The 23,628-nt window shown below is 39.3% G+C and overlaps 1 long non-coding RNA gene across 2 annotated transcripts in view; it reads right to left on the bottom strand.

Annotated features, from left to right (window-relative positions):
* Window positions 1–23,086, bottom strand: part of LOC138108998 (uncharacterized) — a 75,670-nt gene extending 52,584 nt beyond the window's left edge. Inside the window, exon 1 of one of the 2 annotated variants that reach the window (XR_011150194.1) lies at window positions 22,906–23,086. This is a non-coding gene — a long non-coding RNA (uncharacterized lncRNA). Of the gene's footprint in view, window positions 1–15,795; window positions 16,204–22,905 lie in introns of those variants that run through there. The other variant, XR_011150193.1, reaches the window with a different exon arrangement.
* Window positions 23,087–23,628: the final 542 nt, after the last annotated feature.

The raw sequence follows: 23,628 nt of genomic DNA, 5'->3' as shown, positions 1-23,628 counted from the left end.
AGTAAGATCTGTTTAAATCTGCTCTGGTCTAGTTTAATCTGTTTAAAAGGTATTTGCTCATAAGATGTTAAACTTCTACCCTTTGTTCTGCTATTCAAGGAGGCGGTGCAGCTGTAGATAATAACTTTGAGGCAATGTATTTAAACAGTGTCTGCCCATACACCCTGAGCAGGACAATTATGTTTGGTTTTGGATTTGAATTCTCTTCTCAAAGACTACGTTCTGCCACTATGAATCCATTCTTGGCAGAGTTTTTTTCAGGGCTCCACAGTAGAAGGAAGTGCACCCAAGGCAAGTGTAAGAAATGATGGCCTGTTGTTTTGAAGATCTGTAGCCTTGCTGTAATCACAAGCCTGAAGTAAATATACAAGTCAAACGTATGCAAATAGCTTATCTCTTATTTGCTGAGGAGCATTTATCATCATCTGTTTAATTAGCTGGAGAGCTTTTCCCAGCAGGTCTCAACTAAAGAACAAATGTTTAGAACTGAGAAGTTCCCTTCAACTCTCCCAAATCCCTGGCTTTTTTTTCCTTCTGTAACTTTAACCCTAATACACAAATCTACAAAATTTGAAAACTGAAAAAATAAAAGAAAAATTGTGGAGATCACCATGATTTTGTCAAAATTCAATCAACCTGCTTTTCACTTATGTCTCCTATCCCACCTTTCACCTGTTTGTCTCTTCAGAGAATAGAATGAATGCCTTCCTCCTAATTTTAAGAAAAGCTAAGTGAAATTCACCACACTGACAGGCCATGAGGCATCACCACCAGGATGCCACCATGCTCAGATATAAAGACTTTTGTTACAAGAAAGACAGCTAACCCAGAAAAGAGACTGGGTCCCCATGGTGACCCTTGTGGTGACGTGGGGCTCAGGTTCATTTCGTAGTGCATCATCTATCCGGAGCATCCCCTGAATCTGCAACTTAAAAATAAGAGTTTGTACAAATGAGCCTTAAAATGCTCATTTCCCTTTATAAGGAGCTCTTGCAGTCTCTCCTGACACACACATACAGAAAAAAAAAGCATGGATGTACAAAATGTCTTCCAGGGAGAGGAAAATGACAGTTCTCAGCACACAGTGGCACTGTAGTAAGCCTTACCATCACACTATGTTTTCTCTTGTTACATTGCCAGCTGAGGCAATGCGTAGTCTTTCCTGATTTTCCTAGAATTCTTCACAGGAAACCAGCAACTCACCATGTCTGACAAAAGCAGGCTGGGCCCAGGCAAAAGAGAAGACTAATAATATTCTTAATTAAAAGCCAAAGGCCAAAGAACCAATGCTTATAAGCCACAAAAAATAAAGCGTCATAGTTACGTCAAGTGTACTTGATATGCTTAGTTAATCTAAAGACAAAAAGAGAAGTTTTGTTGACAGGTGAACTTTTGACATTTCCTTTTGCCCCAATGGCCACACACTCACAAAAGCACTCCAAAAAACAGCAGCAGAAAAAGGCTTCATGTAGGAAGCATTCTGTCACATCAGAGGCCACTGTGGCTTATTTAGAAGAGGGGCATCTATGTCTTTGCAGAAAAACTGGTTGCTCTTGCAGTAAAGGAATAAACTCAAGGTTACATGTGAATTTAAACTCACTGCCTCCTAACAGCACAGTAAGGACTGTGTTGGCAACTCCCAGGCTCTTTTGCTTTTCCATATCCAGCTGGAACTTCATACAAAGAGGCCGATTTCCATGATGTAATTAAAATCTTGCTGGAAATGAGATTTTTCACATACTTCATCAAGCTTAAAAGCAGAGACTTTCAAACAGACTGCATCTTTTTTAACTCTTGGATGACATGCAGTCTGTTTGTCTACCAGCTCTCATCATTATCCGTGCAGGAATTCTTTACAATTACCATTACATCAAATTAAATTAAATCCACAATCTCTCTGCTATGATCAAAATAGGTGCAGATGTTGAGATTGTATAAGGCATGGTCTGCAAAAAATGGGATGGGGGCTGAAGCAAAATCATAACATCACTATCCAATAAATCAGGTTATTAGTAACAAAGAGGTTACCTGCTCTCAAGATACTATAATTTCCATCTAATTTCACATACACTTGATTATCTTACAAAAGAAAATATCCTAGGTCTCAAAAAACATTTATCACCCCTTTTTGCCTTTGGAAAAAGTCACCCAAACAAATATTTCTTTTCAAAAATCATATTCTTCTGAGTAATGTCATCTGAGATCCTTCCTTAGCCTTTATAGCCCTCTCTGCTGTTATCTATGAGACTCTCATCACGCTTTTCAGTAACTGAGGACAGTATTTCTCCAGAAGCACCACTAGAGTTCATGTTAAGCATTTATGGATGATTTTTATTTTTCAGTACAGAAGAGGCCTGCACTGCGGTATGGAAGTATTTAGCATGCACACAAGAGTTAGGTAAGACTATTTCACCCTTTTTTTCTTTTTAGTGCCTAATTGTTTTCAAATTCCTGACAGAGTAAATTAGACAGAAAGAAAATCAAGAAAAAAAATTGTACTGGCATTTGGTATTCTGAAGGCCCTGTTCTTAATTTCCTCCATTCTTTCATGTAATAATAGCTTTGGTTAAGCCTCCGGATACATGGTAAATTGGACTGAGTTTGAGTCCTTTCTCTTAATAGCTTTTCTTGTAAAAAGGTCCAATGTGAATACAGTAGGTCACAGTTATCCACAAGTTTTTTGGAGGGGGGAAGTCACAGAGTAAAAATTGATTAAAAGTTTGCAAGATTCATAACTTTAGAGAAAAGAAAAGGTTCATTCAGGTCTCTGCTCGTCTCCCCTGTGATGCGCAATGATGATTCAAACCTACCAAGGTGTGCACATGGAGCAAAGCAGTGCTGGTTCTCCTGTCCTCTGACTCATTATATTTGGAAGATAATTAGCACTTGAACAGCCATGATTAGGTAGGTGACAGATTACTCTGCATGCTTTTTTAGAACCTGGGGTGGCATTGCAGGACAGGCTAAGAATGAGGAACAGCTTCCCACAACCAGCAAGGAGACCACGTAGACAGTAATGTAACTTCTAACCACACTCAAATGCTGAGAATTCAGTCTGAAAGCTGACTTCTCAGTTGATGACGGGAGTGCAATTTTATTGCATTTCTAAATAAGTCTCTAAGCGTTTCTAATTTTTATGGGAATATAGACAAGCATACCAAATTTAAAAAAATAAACATATATATTATATACACATCTACAGTAAGTCACAAGAGAACCACAATTCTCACAGGCTCGGGAGCTGTCCCTGCAGGGGACACATCAAAATCTTGCACTGACATAATATGTGTTATTTCTCCCACTTTTAGCCTCTATTTTCCTCCCGTAATTACTATTTTCTTACCCACTCCTCTCCTGACTGCCTTAGTAACTCTTTACCTATCTCCTTTACTTTGTCTATAAACGTGGATGCAGTTTTGGTCCATCAAATCACTTGAGTTTTCTTAGTAGCACTGCACCTGCAGATTTGCAGTCTCCTACAGTCTGCTGCTGCTAGAAGTTATCCTCCCACTGGTCAGTCTGTAGGAGAATTCTCCAGCTACTTCCAGTCAACATGAGACAGATTACCAAAGACATACAATTTGAACTAATTAACCTAGCCTAGATCCTTTTTGCTTAACCAGGTGTGGGGTCATCCACGTGACCAACTTAGCTGGCAGCTGTGAAAAAGTGAAAACCTCTGGGAGGAAGGATGTGATGAGCAGCCAGTAACCATCGTACTTCCTCTTCCAGCTGCATCCACAGCTCTCCCTCTAAAAAACAGTCCTGATCCTCCTTGCAAAGGGGCATGCTTTCCTCTGCAGACTAAGGGAACACGTAGTCATTACTAGCAGGCTGAAACCTGAGAAGAGCAACTCTAGTATAGCTCTTCCTTATGCTGTCCCAACTACTCTTACCAGTCTCTGAGGACCTCCTCTGGCTACAGCTTGGCATTTGTAAGCCATCTGTTTTCTCCTCTATTTGTGTACCATCAACACCATTAGATTGCTCCTCTTAATGCTGTGTCCTACCCAAGTTTCCATAACTTTACTCTGATACTCTTCCTCACTGGGTACTCTGGCCCTGTTCCAGCTAAGCAGCGTTGAGTAAATGAGGTAATTTGGGTGTCTTCATACAACAATGTGTAGTCACTCCCTGGGACAACCTCCTTATTCAATTACACTGAGAATAATTTGAAACAAAACTGTACTGAAGGTTCTTGTAAAATACCAGCTGCTCCAAGGTCCATAATTTAGGCATCCCTGAAGCATTACCATGCCTATGTTGGCTGAAATATCTTCTGCAAATAGGCTCCCAGCAGTTTTCTTCTGTACACTTGCCACACTCTACTGTATGCTTAAGTGCCCTAGTACTGAAATACAGCACACTTGAAAACAGTCATGCCAATTTTTTAATTAAAAGCCCCTTTTTGTTACTTCCAATTAGGTAGGAGAGCAAAAATCTCGTTTTCCCATTTATAGAAACTCCTATTTTTGCCTCTATTTTTACAAGAAATACAGAAACATTGCAAAGTGTGCCCCAAATGTGTCATCATCCAATAAAATTCCACATGTGCAAAAACCAGCCCTAAAATTCTGTACTGAATTCTGTACTGACAAAGTTATAGCCAGCTGGAGGAAACAAAAGGTAGTGAGGTACAAGTTAAGAATACTATTACTAGCTATTGAAGGAGAGTCCAGGGTATATTTCAGAAGTTCAAAAATTAAATCTCCTGGCCAATATAATAATGGAATTCCCAAATGCATCCAAATGAGTTTTTGCTTCATCTTGAGGTAGCCCTGTGACTGTGCCTCTTCATGTCCTCTACAACACTTTCAAAAACATGAACTTTTTGTTCTGAAAACCAGAAGAGGAAAGACCTGGAATACATCTATGCAACATGAAAGCTGGGAGGAGACCCAAGCAGGGTGAGCTGCACAGGAAAAGAACACAGTCTTTGATGGGTTTTGAACCAGCACAGGTGTGGTGGCAAGAATTCCTAGTAGGATTTATGCATTTGTAGCAAGAAAGACCTTGAGGAACCAAATTTAATTGTCAAATAGTCTAGAGGAAGATTCTATTCCTCAAAACACATAATTACATAACCATGTATGATTTACAGATGGTGAAAAAGTACAGCACCTGTCACAGATTTTGCTAAGCCAAAGCCTAAATATGGTTATCCTTTCTAACATGTTTCTGACTAATCTTTTTTAATTCTAGGTCCACTGCCAAATGTGAGGACTAACCCTTTCACCAGAAAGATAGACTGAAGTCTTTACCACATTATCATCAGACAGATGTTTACCAGCTGAGGAGAAATCCAGTGCCCTAGAGGGTATTATTCCTGCTGACAGAAAAAGCAGGTAAGGTGTGCTAAAAAATGTGCTCTGAAGTCAAGTGAACATTGTAGTGCCTTAAAGATAAACACTGGTACCAACATGAATTATTTCAGCTAGATGAACAAGATAAGAGTTAAATATTTTTCTCCAAGTTTTCTTCAATGTTCAAGGCAACATTGAGAGGTCTTCATAAGGTGCAAACTAGTAAGAATAAGAACATAGACAAAGCATACATTAGCAAGTGGTGCAGCATGGTAGAAACATATCGATAAAGAGAAGCAGCTGGCAGAGAAGATGAGATATCCTCCTCACTGTTGGACATTCAGGGATTTCTGGTCCCCAACAGTCTGGTCCTGTGAGCTGAATGCCCACTAGAAGGTTGGAATGTATTTTTTTGATTAGTTGCAGCCAAAGGAAATCCTGCTAACATGCTACCAGGCTGCCCCACAGAGCAGAGCAATGAGCTTTCAATGTGGTTGAGTGGATGATGTGTTTCAGAGCTCACTAACATACTAATGGAAATGTTAAACACAGAGGAGCATAAACCTAAGCCTTGTTTAGGGCTTGTAGCTCCAGGTCACGAGATTTCCAGCTTTCTTCTTCACTGATTGCTGGCCATCTTGGTAGGCTTATGGATTTGGGTGATAACTTCAGGAGCTCCCTTCACTCTGAAATCTAAGTCATTTTTATTGTATATCTAATTTTAGGACTTTATATCTGATACTATTTATTTACATGTTTTAAGCAATGTGAGAGTGTAGCTGAGGTGAAGACATGTGGCAAGAGTATTCCAGATGGTCAGAGCTGTAGGGGAAGGAAACTGGATTACACTGGTGTGTTACAGACCCGCTGGGAAGAAATTAAAATGAGTAAGTTAATGATAAATTATGAATGAAGTATGTGCCATGAATATTAACCACACACACTGTGTACTTTCTGAAACTGTCTGTCTCCAGAAGAATAGTTTTGTAGCCACAAGACAGCATTGGTTTATTTAGGGGACATGAGTACTCTGTAGGGATTAGGAATCTTACAGAACTAAAGAAATTGTCCGGTGTTGTGAAAAACAGAAAATTATTCCTAACTTATACAGCACACTAAATAACAAAGACATTAAAGTTTTATGGCACTCCTAGGGATGGATGGAAGCCCATTTCAATAGCAGATTTAATTCTCCCCAGTTATAAAACATCAAGATTTACATGAATCTGGGGAGGGGGGAAAGCCAGGGAGATACAGAAGAAGCATTGCATCCCAGTACAACATTAATTAATAAATAACAGAAGTGTCTTGAGACTCCAAAAATGTGGGTAGGAGTATTATTGTCAGTAAGAGATATTTTTGGAAAGGATACCTGTGTGACTTCAGAACAATGATTTTTTTAAGTGTTGGAATGAAACTTCCACATGTCAACCATAAAAATGAAAAATAAGTTGTCACTTTAAATTTTCTTTCCTAGGCAAGCACCTTATTTCAGACTGTATTGAGGAGCAGGGCTGTACGGAGTGGAGAATCCTCTTTTGGAACTTTTTGAGAATATACAATAGCAAGCTAAGGTACTTCTTTAGCCTATAGTTCCCCATGCCTTAATAAAGTTTACTCAATAGTATCAGATATGAAGACTCTGCTGGCACAAAAATCTGAAAACACAATGCTCCTGATAGCCTTTCTGAAGGCTCAAGTGTTTGTAGTCAGACACCTCCCAACACAAACATGTAACTTCCCAGATTTCCATTGTTCTGGCATGTGTACATGGTAAACAGGAGAACACAGCCTTGGAGGTCCTCACTGGCCAAGGAAGAGCAAAGAAGTCACCAGCAATATCTGCCAGTGCCTGGCTCAGGAATAGGTACATTATCTGCTTTTCCTCTTTGTTTTAGCAGCACCAAAGACAACACTGGTCAGAGCACAAGGTGTCCAGATTAACTGTTGTGAGCAAGTATAATGAGTCAGGCACGTAAGAACACAACCAAAACCACATGCTTTCTACTAGGAGCTGGGCTGAGCTGCTGATGGTGAGCATATGCAACAGGTAAGGAGTGTCTGAGATGCAACACAAGGCACAGACCTGGGAGTAGTGGCAGACAGACTCCAGCAGCTGGAGAAATCCATCACTTGCTACAGTGCTTAGACCTCAGTAAGGCAAGAATGAAGTTTAATATGTGCATTTTGGCTTTTATTTTTGGAAGACTAACTTGCCTTGCTCTGTATTACATCCTTATTTAAGACATCCAGAAAATTATGCTCCAGCTCTGTGCCTGAGAATGTCACACATAAAACCTACCATAAACCTCTACTCTGCTCTAAAAGTGCCAGCAATTTCACTTTTAAGGCATAAACTGAATGACATGTTTCCAGATACATGGAATATTACACAAGTTATACCATTGGCACAAAGGAAAAAAATACAAAGCATTAACATTTACTTTAAGAACGAAAAGCCTGAAGAAATCAGGATGTGTAGTTTACAAGGCTGTCAGTCATGCAAGTAAAGTCCATATAACAAAGGAATATATTGTCAGTAAACCTCATATGCAGTGTTAAAGAAGTAACTTCCTCCCTACTTCTCCTTAAAAGGAAAATCTTACCTAGGTACACAGAAGGACTCAAGCTAAGTGGACACAAGCCATGTATTTTATTCCACTTTGCAAACACCTGAAGTTTTTTGTTGAGTTGTTTGGGTTTTTCTTTTTCCCTTGTAATTTAGCTTTGGAAACAGCTAGGCTATTCTGGCATCGGTTTATTCAAAATGTCTGCTTCGGCATGGGAAGATAATAGCTTCTTTCTCCTACTGCCTCTGCTAAAAAGTCTTTTACAGGTATTTAATATCTGTAAAACTCTTTGAAGTTTGATGAAAACATTGCAGCCCTTTGAAGAAAGATCTCAAATTTAGAAATGAAATGGCACTAATAATAAGGAAATAATGTCAAAATTGCAAGATAGCATGCTGTGTATCTCTTGAATATTATTTTCCTCTGCATACACAGACAATTGGAAGGATGATTATAGAATTTCCTGCTGTAATAATCTAGCTAGCAGCAGCACTGATTATCCAGTAGCTTCAGTGGTCTTCAGTGCAGGGCTGTGATGACTTGGAAACTGGTGGTGTGGCAAACATGCTCTGATGGTTGGCAAGACTAGAGCCTGTTGCAACATCCTGAAGTCCCATCCTCATGGTCTTCAGCTTGCTGCAGAGGTGAGGAAGAGACCCATTGGAATACCATGTGATATACTTTGTGAGCATCTGCTGTGTAGAGCTATTGTTATACCAGGAAAAAAACAAACAAAAAAAACCAAACTAAAACAAGGCTAAAAGCAGAGAAGAAAAACAGATTACTTAGACTGGCAGTGTTTTAAAACCACTTGCTCCCTATCAGCCTGAAGCTGGAAAATGACAACCAGCACAAGTTCAGGCAGGTCTAAGGCAGCAGAGCGGGGGTGAGCAGAGGGGGGAGAGGGAGGCTTGGCTGTGCAGCAGCCCAAGCTCCCTGCGCCGAGTGTCTGGCTGGGGAACCTGCATCTGCAGCCTCCAGGGATGTAAGTAGCTCACAAGGCCACACACAGCTTTTGCTGGATAAAGCTTATGGTGAGCTGTGCTCACTGTCCTGTTTTCCAGGGACATCAGTGCTCAATAACTACTTAAATTTTCACCTGTTCACTTGTGACCTTTCAAAAGAAGTCCTAATGCCACGTAATGAGTATTGGGTAGCAGATACAGAGTGCATGTATCCTGGCAGGGATAAGCTAAGTGAGTTGAAACAAATGAGGTGTTGCAGTCTATGACACAGGAAAGCAGGCAAATGATTCATAGTCCAGTGAAAGATTATCCTCATCTGATATTTCCACACTTGTGTGAAATCCATCCCAGCTGCAATTTAATGTAACAGTTGTCTATTTGGAGTTCCTAACAACTCTGCCTCAACTACTTTTATAGCTGTTTGCATTGATTTTCCAGTAATCTTTTAAGAATTAATATAAAAATACCTTAGAATCCTAAAGGTTTTAAGCTGAAGTGTTCAAAATAGTTTGTTTTCCAAGTCTAGATACCAGAGAATGGTAGGAAAAGCCTCTAGCCTGCCAGACGATGAAGTAACCTGCAAAGTCATAGCAAAGAGAAACGTTGCTGAAGTGGCAATGAAGATCCCTCTCTGTAGCTTAAGAAAGCTGCCAATGGCAACAGTGCGAGCATCAATCAGACCAGGGAGAGGAGAAAAATGCCTTTCTTAAGTCTAATCACCAAACACCAGAGCTTTTGTAAAGATGGGCCATGTCTCATGTACGACTTGCTATTCAGTAGATAAATTCTTAAGCATCTTTTTATCTTCTCATTCCTGCAGTGACCAAAGGTTACAGGAAATTTTCTGTCCTATCTCTCTCCATTCATTTCTCCTGGTTTCAGTAAGCCTCTGCAAAAAGATCAGCAGCTCTTACTATAGCAAAACAAAATATTATCTCTAGTTCTATATTCTTATTACAGGGGAAAAGGTAAGAAAATTCACTGTAAAAATTCTTTACCAAAGGGGCTACTGTTGTGGTACACACAGAATAATCAGGGGAAAAACTTGTCACTAACGAGTCATCATTAGAGCTCTGAATTCTTGTAAGATCTATTATTCCTTGTCACCAGTTCTTCCATGCCCATCACCTTTGATAGAGCAAGAGGAGTTCATTATTTTCTAATATACAAGGTGGCTGGGAAGGAAAAAAAAAAGACAGAAAGGAGGAGATCCACAGGAGAGCGACAAGATCTGGTGATGTTCAGCTCATACAGAAAGTTTAGAAGGTCGGAGTTTATAGGGACAAATGGTCCCTCTCCTGCTCCTACAGAGAGAAATCAGCTGACTGCTCCGTCAGTTACCCAGGATGACAGATCAAATCTTCCTTCATTTCCTTCCTCTTTCCATTACACTTCGTGTAACTCCTGATATATTGCTATTGTACGTAATAACAGGTGTCCTACCTTACGGTAAACTTCCCAAGGAGAAGCCCAAGGAAAACATCTGACAAACCTGAAGACATAATATTTTTGGTACCGTTGGGGGGGAATCTTAGGGGAGCACACTTTCAAGCTGTGCCTCCCACCTCTCACTTGAGTGGAAAGACTCAAGGAGAAAAGTCTTAAAGACAAGCTTCTCCAGGGAGCTGGAATACTGCACCTGCAGTGAGTGCAGAGAGAATGCTTTATGTCAGTGAAGTTATTAAGACCTTTGCAAACATTCTCATAGCCACAGTTCTGGTAGGATTTTCTTTTTGTTTTTTTCTCTTGGTTGGTTTGCAGAGGTTTTCTCCTTATTTTCCTTCGTCCTTTATCTTTCAGATTGAGTGGGCAGTAAAATAATGATCTTGGTATTCACTGGATTTAAAGATAAACTATTAATAGATAATAGGGGGATGAGGCTTAGATTTAAAGATAAGGTATTAATAGATAATGGAGAGGAGGCTTGGACTAAATACCATACAGGAAGGGAGGCTCCTTTGAAAGGCATTCCATACTAATAATTTCTCTTACAGTTAAGGAAATGGTATGATCCTTTCAGTTAACCTCTGAATATAACCAGCAATCATCACTTCTATCTCCAGTTTCTTTGTCTGACCTTTCAGAAACCAAACAATCATAAGAACAGCGATGCTGCACCCTGTCAGAGCTGGGAGCAAGGAATAGTCCCTAGGGTCACTGCTACTCTATCTACATGCTATTTAGTAAACTTGTCTCTCTGGGGGGAACAAAGAACCCTACAATGTCACAACATTTTCATGAAAATTTTATAGCTTTTTGTTTTCTGAGGTTTTGCATTAACTCTCAACAAAATCAGGTGAAGAAAAGCAAGTAAACAGCTAAACAGCAAAATTATCCATTATTCATAGGTTCTGTGTTATGACTGGGTCAGTCTTCGGTTGTTACTTTCACAGTGCTTTTTTAAAACACCTTTTTCTGTGCTTCTGACTTCCTTTAAAAAATCCAAATTTTCTCTTCATTGTGGAAATCTACTTATTCTTAGTCAACAGGATACTCCATTTACCTCAGGTCCTTAAACCTTTCCACCCTCAAAGTCAAACAGAACTACCAGGTTTCCAGATCTAATTTCAGCAAACCAGGGGTTTGATATTTTCTGAACAGGGACTTTAACAGGTTGAACACAGCCGAGGAAAGGAAGTTCTATAGACCAATATTTCAGCTAATGCCTTCTTCATAAGGCATCCAGCCAAAACATTCATCTGCAGAACTTCCTTCCTAGTTATAGTGAGATTTACCCCTGAGTGTTTGTAGTGACAGATAGAGCTTTCAAGAGACCAACTCTCACTAACAGTCTCAAAGGCAAGCAACAAGAACTACCAACAATATATAATCCACACCACGAGCAGCTGTACCCAGTGTCTTTGCAAGTTTTCTTCATTTTGTCTGGCTGCTCATCTTTCTCAAGCACTTTTCAGGAACCAGCCACCTTTTCTGGGGAATTCTTCCTCTGCTGTTCCTTGTGAAGGTACAGGTGGCAATGATGACGTTGCTATTCACTTAGGATTTGGATAGTGAGTGTTCAGTGTTTTATCAAGCTTGAGGAAAATTTATTTAAGTGTACATTTCATCATTTTTTGGATGTTTATTCTGGGAATAATTACCACTCAAAAAAGTGTGTTTCTGACATTTATGTCAGTTATACAAAACTGACATTTATGATACAGTTTTCACTTTTCAAAAAAGGGCAGCACTTGAGCCTTACCTCACCAACGTAAGTTAAATAAATTGCTCCTAAAAGGTATCCTCTCGTTTTGGATGAAATGTTTGAATTTTAACAGTTAAACTTCAGCTTGAGTTTTGCACCAAGCTTACACTGAGTCTGTTCTACTGGTTCTGGTGGAATTATTCCACCTTTGAGCAAATATGATATCAGTATCAGAACAGGAAAAAATGCTTTTCTTGAGAAATGTGGACAAATATCTAGATATTTTTTCTTTTATATAATTAATGTCCATGTTAATAAACTAATTCCTTATATTAAAAGTTACTCCACCTAGATTAGACCACAGATGGTGTCTCTATCTTAAACAGAGTATGCACTTTGTAAGCAAAGCATGTAATACTGTGGGTAAGGCAGGATTACATTGGAGACACTGCTAATTTAAGTGTCAAATGTTTTTAAGAGTTGAAAGTGTTCACTCATAACTGTTATGAATTCAGCATATGTTATGAATTATGTGCATATAATCTAAAAAACAGATGAATTCTGCATAATGTCTTCTTTCAATTAAGACATTAATTGGCCAACATGTTAAAAAAAAAACAGGATTAGGATAGGTAAGGCTGCTTTCTGGTTTAAAAAGGAAAAAAATATTTTGAGGAATTAACCAAAGGGTTCCCTGGTAAAATTGGTAGCTTTAGTGGGAGAAGCAAGGGTATCTGTTGTTTGATGCTTCAAAGGCATTCATAAATTTACACTTGCATCACATTCTTGATAGCTTATAGTAGCTGAAAATTCAGATGAAAAGTCACAGTATTTCCTTCATGAAGGGGCTGGACAGCAACTGGATATTTTGTCTTAATACCTTTTACTAACTTGATAGGCTATCATTTTTTACTGTACTGTGTAGACTGTAAAGCAGTCAAAGCCCATAAAAAAGAGCAACAAATTTATAAAGCCTTCATTCTGCACCCATTTCTTACAAAAAGAAGCCAAGTAGCTAAAAAACCAGCTGTACCAATTTCAAATACTTTTAGTTCCCAAGCAAAACAGCAACACTACAACCAAACCCACCTCACGTACACAATAAACCCCACCAAGGCTATACCAGAGATCCCTTCAACCAACCCAAGCAGCTTCTCTGCAGCTGCCAGGGTTCAGCAAAGGCTGTTCAACAATGACATTTGCTGGCAAAAGAAAAACTGGGCAAGAAGAACTGAACAGTGGTGAGCTGTACTTTATGATTTGGATGCATATAAACTGAATTAAAAGTCTGGAACACCAAATAAAAAGGAGCTGTAAATAAAGGTCATAAATGTTTCACATCAAGATATATGCAAAGAAGCTGTAAAGCAATGCCACTGCACTCTATCCAAGCATATATTAAAGGAACTCCTAAGTTTTGTCACAGTGCATTCCAAGGTATTTAAACATAGCAAACAAACAAAAAATTATAGAACGTTCCGCCAATACAAGCATGTAGGATAAACACTTCTCATGTAGTGACCAAAAAAAAAAAAAAAAGTCACTCTTTATTCTTGAAAGCAGTTTGTTTATCTTTTCTGGCCATTTTCAAGTGTTTTCAAATTACTGGTTTCCCCCAAAAGTCAAAGTGTAAAAAGTCACAAAAAAGACTGACCCTTGTGTTATTGTTGACTCTATGGAAACCAGCAAATGATGACCTATTCACATAAAGACTTCATCTCTTACAACTTGGGACTCCACAAAGCACCTAAAACTATTACTTTCTGTGGTCTAAGTCTCCCCTGAATGCTCCTACTACTTCAACAACCTTTAGCAATGAAACATCTCAGAGTTGAGATTATGCTTTCTAGTCCTGCTAAATGCTTTATAAGAATTTGAACTTGAAAAGAGCCAAGTGCTCCTTCCTACTGAGGAGATCACAACGAAAATAAATTACCGGGGAGAAAGAAAATGTCACCAAAACAACACTTGGTCCAATAAGGTTGACACTTGCAATGTTTATAGGAGGGAAAACAAACAGAAATTAACTTCTCTGTAAGTCTAAAATAGGCAGTAAAACTTAAAACCAAAGCCAAGGTCTTCCAATTCTCATTCCACTATCCAAGCCACTTGGTCTCAGTTGCCTTAATTTGATGCCTCAGAGAGGTCAAAGTACGGACTGCCTCTCAAGTCAAACTATGCTGGAAAAGAACTGAAGCAAATGTCAACCTCAGCACAAAAAATGCAGCCAATTGATGAATGAACTGAGGGGTTTGGACCCGCTTGTAATTGAACAGACCAAAAATCTCTTTCAATGGTCTTTGAATGAAACCTTTAGGGAGAAATCCTGGTTCTGCTGGAGTGAGTGGGAGCTTTGAGTTCCTTAAGCAATGAAGCCAACAGTTAAGCAATGAAGCAAACAGTCCAGAGTTCACCGCAGAAAACATTCAGGGCTTCTCACCTCCAAGTTCAGCTTTCACATTTAAATTCTACTGAGGATAACTAGAGTAGTCTGCCAATTCCAATTCACAAAAAGGCAAGCAGAGCCAGCCAGACTCCTTCTGTGCAATCTACTGGAGGCAGCATCCCAAACTTTCTGTGTCTCACTTCACATCCTCTGAAGTAGCAGACCACCACATCTGACTCACAGGCGCAGCACAGGAATGACTCCAGTCACGTTAGTGTAGGTGCTCAGACTGCTATGGTAAGGACCACAAATAAACCCTATAAACAGAGAGGAGAAAAAACCTCCACATTTCTCTTGTTTACACAGGAGACGCTATCCTGCTCCCCAGGAAGCCAATGATAAAACACTCACTGACGTCAATGGGACCGCATTCAAGCCTCAATTTAGGTTAAAATTGAGAAGTGTTCAAGTAATAGTTTTTGCTTTCCCCTTTACCCTTCGTATAAAAGTGAACAACTCCATCCTCACTAAATCATTCGTGTATGTCAGCTTCCCGCCTCTCCCTGCATGGTGGGATCCAAGCAGCCAAGCTTTTTATAGAATCAAATAGACTTGTGTATGATTTTAATTTTATTTGGACCTAGAGAAGAGCAAGACTTGCCAGGGGTGGTTTCTGTCACTACAGGATTCATTCATTTTCTTCATTCCCATCATATTTGCAAAAGCGGTGGAAACACATTCAAACTAAGACTCCTGTGGGTGTGGCAGAAGATACAGTCCATAAATATTTGTGAGAGCTCCTAGAAGCCTTCCATAATTTTAAGAACTTTATTCAAAGGCTTTCAAAAAACACTAAGATATCCATAGATACAAGAAAAGATCTTGTCAGGTCCTCAAAAAACATAAAGGGACAAGGATACATAATGCCCCACTGATCTCAGAAGCAATTAGGTGCATAACCTCCTTGGTTAGAATTACCGAACTCTCTAAATCCTTCTCTCATGTGTTTGCATCAATACCTATTAATCACACAGAAAATGCATATCACGGATCTCTGTTCCCATTGACTTTTCCTGAAGCATAACTGGACTCTTAAAAGTTTATGTTGGTGGTGCCAAATGACCCAAAAGTGATGATCTGGAAAGAACTGATGCTGCTGAGATACTGAACACTGACATCAAAGTTGAGCACGAATGCTCACCTTCAACATTCCATTTCAGTTCAACAGTCACAGCTTCAAAAATTTTTTTCCCAAGGGCTTCAGTGCCATAGACATTCACCTAGAGATTTCCAACCACTCAGCAAGGTTCCACTAAGTTCCTTGCTGAGTATTTACTTTGATTTATGAATGTCTTCAAGAGACAAGAATTGAGGAAAAGCCTGAACATCTTGGAGAAAGTCAGAGAAATATTATAAAAATGCTTACATTTGTTTCAGAACGTGGCAGTTGCCGCTTGTTGACTGAGCAAAAGTCTCAAGGACTACAGTAACTGGAAAAAAATAATAAAGGAGCCATAGAGGGAACAAAGCAATTAGGAGAATATTGACCAAATATCCCTTCTTCTTTCTCACACATATGCACGTCAACAGTCAAAGAAAAAAGATGGGTTTTATGCAAGAAAGAAAATCGAGCCTCTCTAACCAGTTCTTTGAATCTTCATCTTTCTGCTTAGCATGACATGGCTCTTTCAGAAGTCACTTATTGAAAATTTCAGAATTGTTTCAGCTTAATATTGAGACCAACTTGCCTAAAATATATGACTTCCTGAATAGCTGCACATAGTTCTTTAACAGCCTTTTTGCCTCACAGAGATGTTACAGGGGTGGGCTCTTCCCCCTTGCCTTCCCAAATATTTTCTTTATTGTGATCTGAACTTCAGAGAAAGATCCAGGAGGGTAGCTGTGCATCAGTCAGGCCCCACGCTGGCTCTCCTCAGGGGTGGGGAGCAGGCACTCCAAAGCTATCCTGCATGGCAAGTGGGGTCTGTCTTAATTACTAACAGACTGACATAACAGGCACCAATCTGAAGATGATTAAGTCTCCCCTGACATCACTCCAAAAGACATTTACTCACCCTCCTCCAGCTTTCCCCTTCCTTTATAGGTGAAGAAAGGCCACAGCTAACATCACTGCTTCTGCAGTAAGGCGAAAATTTAGAGGGGAAAGTGATGGCTAACCACACAGCTCCATGGTATAAACTCTGTTAATGAACATAAAGCATTCCTAATGTACAGTTAATAGTTTCTGCCCCTGAAACTGCTAACATCTGCTGATTTATCATTTAGCTTATTTACCACCATTTCAAAGCCTTGTCTTCAAGAAAACAGGGCAGATGAGCACTTCGTCCGTTCTCTCAGATTAGTACTTACCTTTGGACACTTTTAGCTTATTGTCTATTAAAATAAAGTGTGCCATGCTTGCCAAGGTTTCCTGTACAGACACACTGCAGAGAGAGAGTGAGAGGGAAGCCTCCAAGCACTGCAGTCTTGGCAGACAGTACAGCTTTGTTCACCGTTCAGTGAAATCGATCCCTCTGATATGGGCAGACCATCAGTGAGATGTCTAGGAGAAGACACCTGTTCAGCAGAGAAAACCAGCAAAATCTGAACAGTGAAAATGCTTTGGCACACCGAATAAATTCTGCACAGTCACATCAAAGAATATTCTCAGGCAACCCAGAGGAAGTCAGCAGAAATTCCAGTAACTTAAAGAGTGGGAGACCACAATATAAGCTGTTGGCATTTACGGAAATTACAAACATAAATCAAATAAGAAAATAACACTTTAAAAAAGAATTTTATTTATTAATAAACCATACTCCCATAATCTAGACCATACACTGGCACAGGCAGAAACTCATCAATTTTCACCTTCTCATTCAGGACAATTTATGGTGTCAAATAAAAAACCCATGAAATTAAGGTGTCTAGTGAGTAGAGCATTTTCTTTAGAGAAATAAATACCAACAGATAAGTCTTAATGAAAATAGTTAAGCAGAAGGCAATGAAGAGAGGTTTGTCACATGTCCATAATGTTGTCAGAGAATTGTTGGTTCTCAAACTTTACTGAATATTTTCCAGCAATGTACTTAGCATGTGACCTCTCTGTGGCTCCACAGTTTCCCCAACTGTTTTCATAGCTCATAAAACGTTTAGGAAGTGTTTATAAAAACTGCTTGAGGAAACCGTGCCACAAAGAACTGGAGCTTCACGTCTCAGCAGTGCAGCTTTGATTTAGTTCTCTTCGACGGGATTTCATTTTGCAAATGCCCCACTAACATCTGCATGCAGATCCTCTTGGGATAGCACCGAGACAGAGTGCAGTTTTATGTATATTATTTGGCCAAGTTCCTCTAGCATGTGATGGTTGACTTGCCTCCCTCATGAAATCACACATGCAAATGTTCCCCATGCATACACTTACTGATGGCCACTTTCAGTGATCTGTGTTGGGAAGAAATATTATGTCATAAACACCATTGCAACATCTGCGACGGATCCTTTTGGAACCCGACACGGAGCGCTGAACCCAGAGAGCACTCTCACATCACAAGCCCATGACTGACGGTGCTCGACCTACTGCCCTGCAAGCTCACCCCGGCTTTTTCATGCATGCTCAAACAGCCTGTTTGGAAACACATGGCCAGAGAAGTGTCACAGACAAGCTCTCAGTATACAGCTCTCTAGAGAATGTTTGCAGAGTGAAACAATGAAACACGATCATGCAAGAACAATGGGGTTTAAAACCAACATTTTACTACGCTTAATTAACTAAAACCAACATTCAGAGCATTCTGGTGGAACACTAGTCTTCAGCCACAGACTCATGACTTCCTGTGTCTTGGATATTAATTAGCAATTATCAGTAGTCTGTGAATGTGCTCAGGACAAGGAGATTTGCCCCTACTCTTCATTGAATTCCTATGCTGTACCTTTCAAGTCAAATGTCACCAAGCATTCTACTAAATAAGGTAAGAAATCCTTCAGTCATAGCATATTTTTCTAAGTTAAGAAGAAATTTTTGCTGGTAAACAAGTAGTAGACACAGCTCCAGTAGACATATTTTAAATATAGCCATCATTAACCTCTTTTAAGTACTAAGGGAACATCACATGGCAAACTAATGGCCCTGACGACTTGTCTAAATAGTCACATACCCCACCAAGATCATCTTAAAAGAGTTAGTTAAGCAAAAAGCACTTCAATCCTATTCATGTACCTATCTCCATACACCTAAACTGGCTACTAAGACAGCTTGTGAAAAAAATATCAATACTATGCAATAAAATGCCACCAATCACTATGGCAAAGATTTTAGTCTCTTACTGGTAGAGATTAAACATCCTTGAGCAAGACAAGCCCTATTTGTAATAAAAATAAATTACGGCATAGACATAAAACTTTTAGCACATACTTTTGACAATAGAACTTTTTCCAGTTCAAGGCTGTTTTATGATACTAAAATACTGTTATTCAAACCCAGGAGTCACTTATGTGATTTCTGAGTGTCTAGTCAAGCATGCACATTCTCACCCCTGTTAATTAATAATCCACTCCTAAGCAGTAAATAAGAAGCAGTCATTACCCTTGAGGAAAAAGCAGGACGTATGTATCAGGTGTTAGACATAAAAACCAGCTTCCACTGTTTATTTGGCTCCCAGGCTTAGCCCAGGAATTCAAATGAAGCAGTCAGTGAAAAACAGCTACCCCGTTCCCAGCTCCAAGGACCACAGGGCTCTTTAGGAGTTGTTAGACAGCAGAGTACTGCATCTTTCTTTAGACTTCAGGTTACAATTAAGGTCAAGTCATTCAGATTTTGACTCCATCTAGACAGCTATGAGAGGGACAGGGGAAAAATGAGTGCCCCTTCTACACAGTCTTGACATCATTTCAGAGTAATGAGTAAACTGCACTTGTGACATTGAGAAGAAATTGCAGCATGCCCTGTGAATCTTTTTTTTAAAGTCAGTTCCATGAAAATTTTGTTATTGGCTACCTTTAATCAACAAAGACCTCTTGTAATGAACACACATACATTCACCACATTACACCACCTGCTTTACTTCATTTTTCTTTCCCACTAACCAAGAAAGCCTGCAATAATGCTCTCACTGCCCTCCACCCTAACAGGATGACCCAATCCAAACATTTCTTATTGTCTTGATGGTTAAACAGAGATAGAAAAGGCACAAGTGCTCAGATCTGAGAAATGAGATGAAATGAAAGAGGTCTGAATTGTGGCAAAGTGTGACCATTATTACTTACGGTAGTTTTTAACTTCCTCTGAACAATCAGCTACATAATATGCTACTGGTTGCTACAGTTTATATATCTGAGAACATCCCACAATTAACTTAACTTCACAGCTATGGCTTTTGTGCTTAAAAGAATGGCCAACATATCCAGTAACAGCTGCAACACTCAAAGTATAGGTTCTAAAAATCAGTTTTTGTGTGTGCTTTGCTGCTGCTAAGATTAATCATGATTGAGAAGACTCATTTTGCAAATGTAGAAGAAAACAAAAAATATCATTCAACAATGATGAAGGAAGGCTTCAGGATATTATCAAACCCCTGCTTATGAAAATCCCTGAGAGAATATAAGAGCTGGAAAATTAGTATGCAAAAATGTATATAGCTCTTGCTCTCCCTGTCTAAAATCCCTACTTCACAGCAACCCTGTCTCACAAGCCTTATTTCTTAATGGACAAAAACCAGGCAAGGATCACATCTGCCTTGTTCGATGTAAGAACTGGAAATTCTCAATAATTTCCAGTAGCTCTAAGCCTATGACACAATTGCTTTAGAGAAAAAGTCAATCTAAAAGTTTTTTGGGAAAAAAAAGACCAACAATCAACCAAAACGTAACCTGCGGGACATGACCTTCATTTAAATATCCCATGCCCTGGAAGTCTGTGCTCACCACCTGTCTTGAGAATGAATGTTTTTGCTACTTAGAAGTCGTGTAACCAGATCATAAATGAACACAATCTAATACTAGCACTAAAGAGGATACATCAAAGTCGCATTTCCCAATTCCTCATTCCTTAATTAACAAAAGATCTAGTGACATCACTACTTTTCTCCCCTACTATCCACCTCTGTGCTTGGCTGTCACAGAAGCAGACTGAATATTAACAATGTTAGCAATTAACATTGACATCACCATCACATCAATATTTATTTGTTTTACTAAGATCCATAAAGCTATGAATATATTAACATAAATATCACCTTCAAGGACCTTCCATTCAAACATATGTTTGCTTGAAGTAGTTTCCCTAGAAAATTGAAACTTACCTTTGTGCTTCCTCAAAATACACGTGGCTTTATCACACTGTAAGCCAACCTACAACTGCTGGAAATGATAAGACACAAGAGGTACACGATTTAAATTTACTGTACTCAAGAAGGGTAATTCCCTCTTTGCTCAGTTAAGCTGCAGCCCTTCAATCATCATTGACATGCAGGAATGAAGGAGGCAATCAGCAAGAAACATTATTAGACCTGGAGAGCAATTCACAAGAGGAACTGCTCTGGGAAAGCTCTTTGATGTAAGACACGACGCTTTATGGTTACAGTGAAATTTTTCTCCGCGCTGCTCGAAGCTCTTCACCGCGCTACAGATTGCTGATATTTAATTTTTTTTTCATATGGGAAAACTCAAGTCTATTCAAGAAATCCCTCTTCAGTTACCTTCACAACACATTTGCTTTATTACTGAGGAGTTAATGTTGCAGAGCTACACGTCTACAAAATTAATTCACTGTCTTTCTGTAGCTACGCTAATGGGCTGTAGCTGAAGAGTTTTCTTTTAGATGGAAAAGGGATTAAAGAATATTTCCTTAAAGCAAATCAAGTATTTCTATTATAAGTAAAAGCTTCTAAATTGATTGTTTTCTTCAGGGGGTTAAAGTAATAAAGTTAAATGAAGATGCAGGAATATACTTGGGCAGAAGCGACACTGCAGGGTACAACTCACTAATCGACATCTCTGCAAAGCCAGCAGGATGACCATGAACTCTGCTCCCAGGGGCACATTCAGTTCTGTAGTCCTTTCATTCCATCTCCACCAATGGGGGACTTGCATCACTTAACAACTCCTCCAGAGCACCTACCATTTCCTCCACAAAACTGAACAAAATTAGTTGCTTGTAATGTGCCAAATTCATGAGCTGTGATTGCAAGAAAGGTGTGTGGGGTCTTAACAAAGTCAAGATCATAACACCATCCCGTCACCTTAGCTAACAGAAGGAGTGATGTGCACTTGAGCAGAATTCAAAGAATTTTTATGGGTTTTTTTAAAATGTCATTTCAAAGTTATGACGCATTCTGTCATTACCTTGGGAATAGTCTTACAACTTCTATCCCATAAAAGTACGCCACTTCAACGGATGTAGAAGTCTCTAACTGGATGATGGCTGCCCACTGCTTAAAAGGCACCTTACTTGCTTGACACAGTTATCTTTCTGCCAGCCTTGGAGCACAGACAGCCTGGTCTCATGTGGTTTTACTTGTGCATTTGTTTCTCCCTTTATTGCAGATTCCACACCTGAATATGTAATCTTCAATGGTGGTGTGCGTGCTTGGCCAGAACTAAAAAATATTTTATGGTCCCGCCTTGCATTTCCCAACACATAGATGAATACAAAGGATTTACAGAGTACTTCTGACCTCCAGCCCCCAGCAGTATTTCAGCAAGGCAGCTTCTTTTGGAAGAAGTGGGGGAGAAGGGAAAGAGGGAATTCCCGCCTTTTTGTGATGGATCTAGGACCCCAATAATTTAAGGTAAGGTGATCAAATGACAGACAGAAGTGTCCCATGTCTAATACTCTTGAAAGACAAGATCATTTTATCTCAAACATTCTTTCTATGACTTCCCCAATTTTCATTGCTAAATACCAACATGAAAGAATATTTTAAAAATGATCATACTTGTTTCCTAGGCTCAAAGGTACATAAAGAACAAAACCCCATGACATCAGTGACACTAGATGTGCCCCACATATTATCAAATCTAATACACTATCTAGTTTTGCATTGTCTGTCTTCACCAGAACACATTTTGACTACATAATTATTAGTCTTATGGTATTATATTTATTTTAAAATTAACTATAAGACAAGTCTGGTTCCTGTTCATGTTTACAATAGTACCAAACCAGATCAAAACTAACTTCAGTAATTAGTTAGTAATCACACTAACAAAAGCAAAATGCCACTCATATATCCTCTTTCTACATTCCTCACAGCTACTAAAACATATGATCTTTTAGTTACATCATTGTATAATCAAAGAAACATGAAACCAATTACAGTATTTTAAACCCTAATAATGTATATTTCTTTTCTGAGGGACTATAGGACAAGACAACTCTCTGCTTACATTTATTTGTATCCCTGTCACTCTTGTGGCAAGCCTGAAAGCAAAGCTTCACAGCTTTTTATGACCTGACTACATTACACAAAGAAAGCTTAAGTCACCTTTTATAAGTGCTCTGCCTGTAGAGGAGAAATGCTGAGCAATACTGGCTTACCTTTGCTGGAGTAAAAGTCATTAACTCAAACCAAAAGCCAAAAAAAAAGCCAAGAGAAGTTACAAGAACTTTGAGAGAAGCTTCTCTCCAGTAGAAAAAGAAGTTTTCTGATAAGACCATGCCTTGTTCCAAATGACAGAACGGTGCTACACCCACAGTGATTTACAGCATGAGCTTTAGTGTGAATATGGACAAGAAATCCTAGTCCTGCAGTTACTAGCAAGTTTTCAAGCACATGAGTCCAGAGAGCAAACTTGTTCAGGTACAGCCACAAATTTGAGTGGTACACAAAAGCCAGTGCTTTGAACACCTGATCTCAGCATACTTGTGCATTCCAAACGTAGCAAGTTATTGCTCTCTCACTAATCACTAATATATCTGTATGTTTGCATTATGCCTGAGGGCACTTATGGGCCCACAGCAGCATTTAAATAAGATATTATATGTGTATTTTCTGACTTCTATTAAGAAATTTACCCCACAAGACACTCCCAGGAAATAGCTGAGGAGGGGGGTAAAGCTCCAAAATCCAAGTAAAACAAAACAACCCCACAAGTGCACCCGACCCTCCTGTTGTCAGTATAATATTAAGGTTATGATAGATTAGATCCCACTCATGATAAAACACCCAGGATAAAGCTGCACATTGATGACAATCTGGCCACCTTAGAGAGCTTTCTGTTAGAACAAAATCCCCTTCAAGAGTCAGAAGATATGGAAAGC

Source organism: Aphelocoma coerulescens, chromosome 4 (genome assembly GCF_041296385.1).
Source record: "Aphelocoma coerulescens isolate FSJ_1873_10779 chromosome 4, UR_Acoe_1.0, whole genome shotgun sequence".
Classification (NCBI taxonomy): domain Eukaryota; kingdom Metazoa; phylum Chordata; class Aves; order Passeriformes; family Corvidae; genus Aphelocoma; species Aphelocoma coerulescens.
This window is presented reverse-complemented; position numbering and strand designations above follow the sequence as displayed.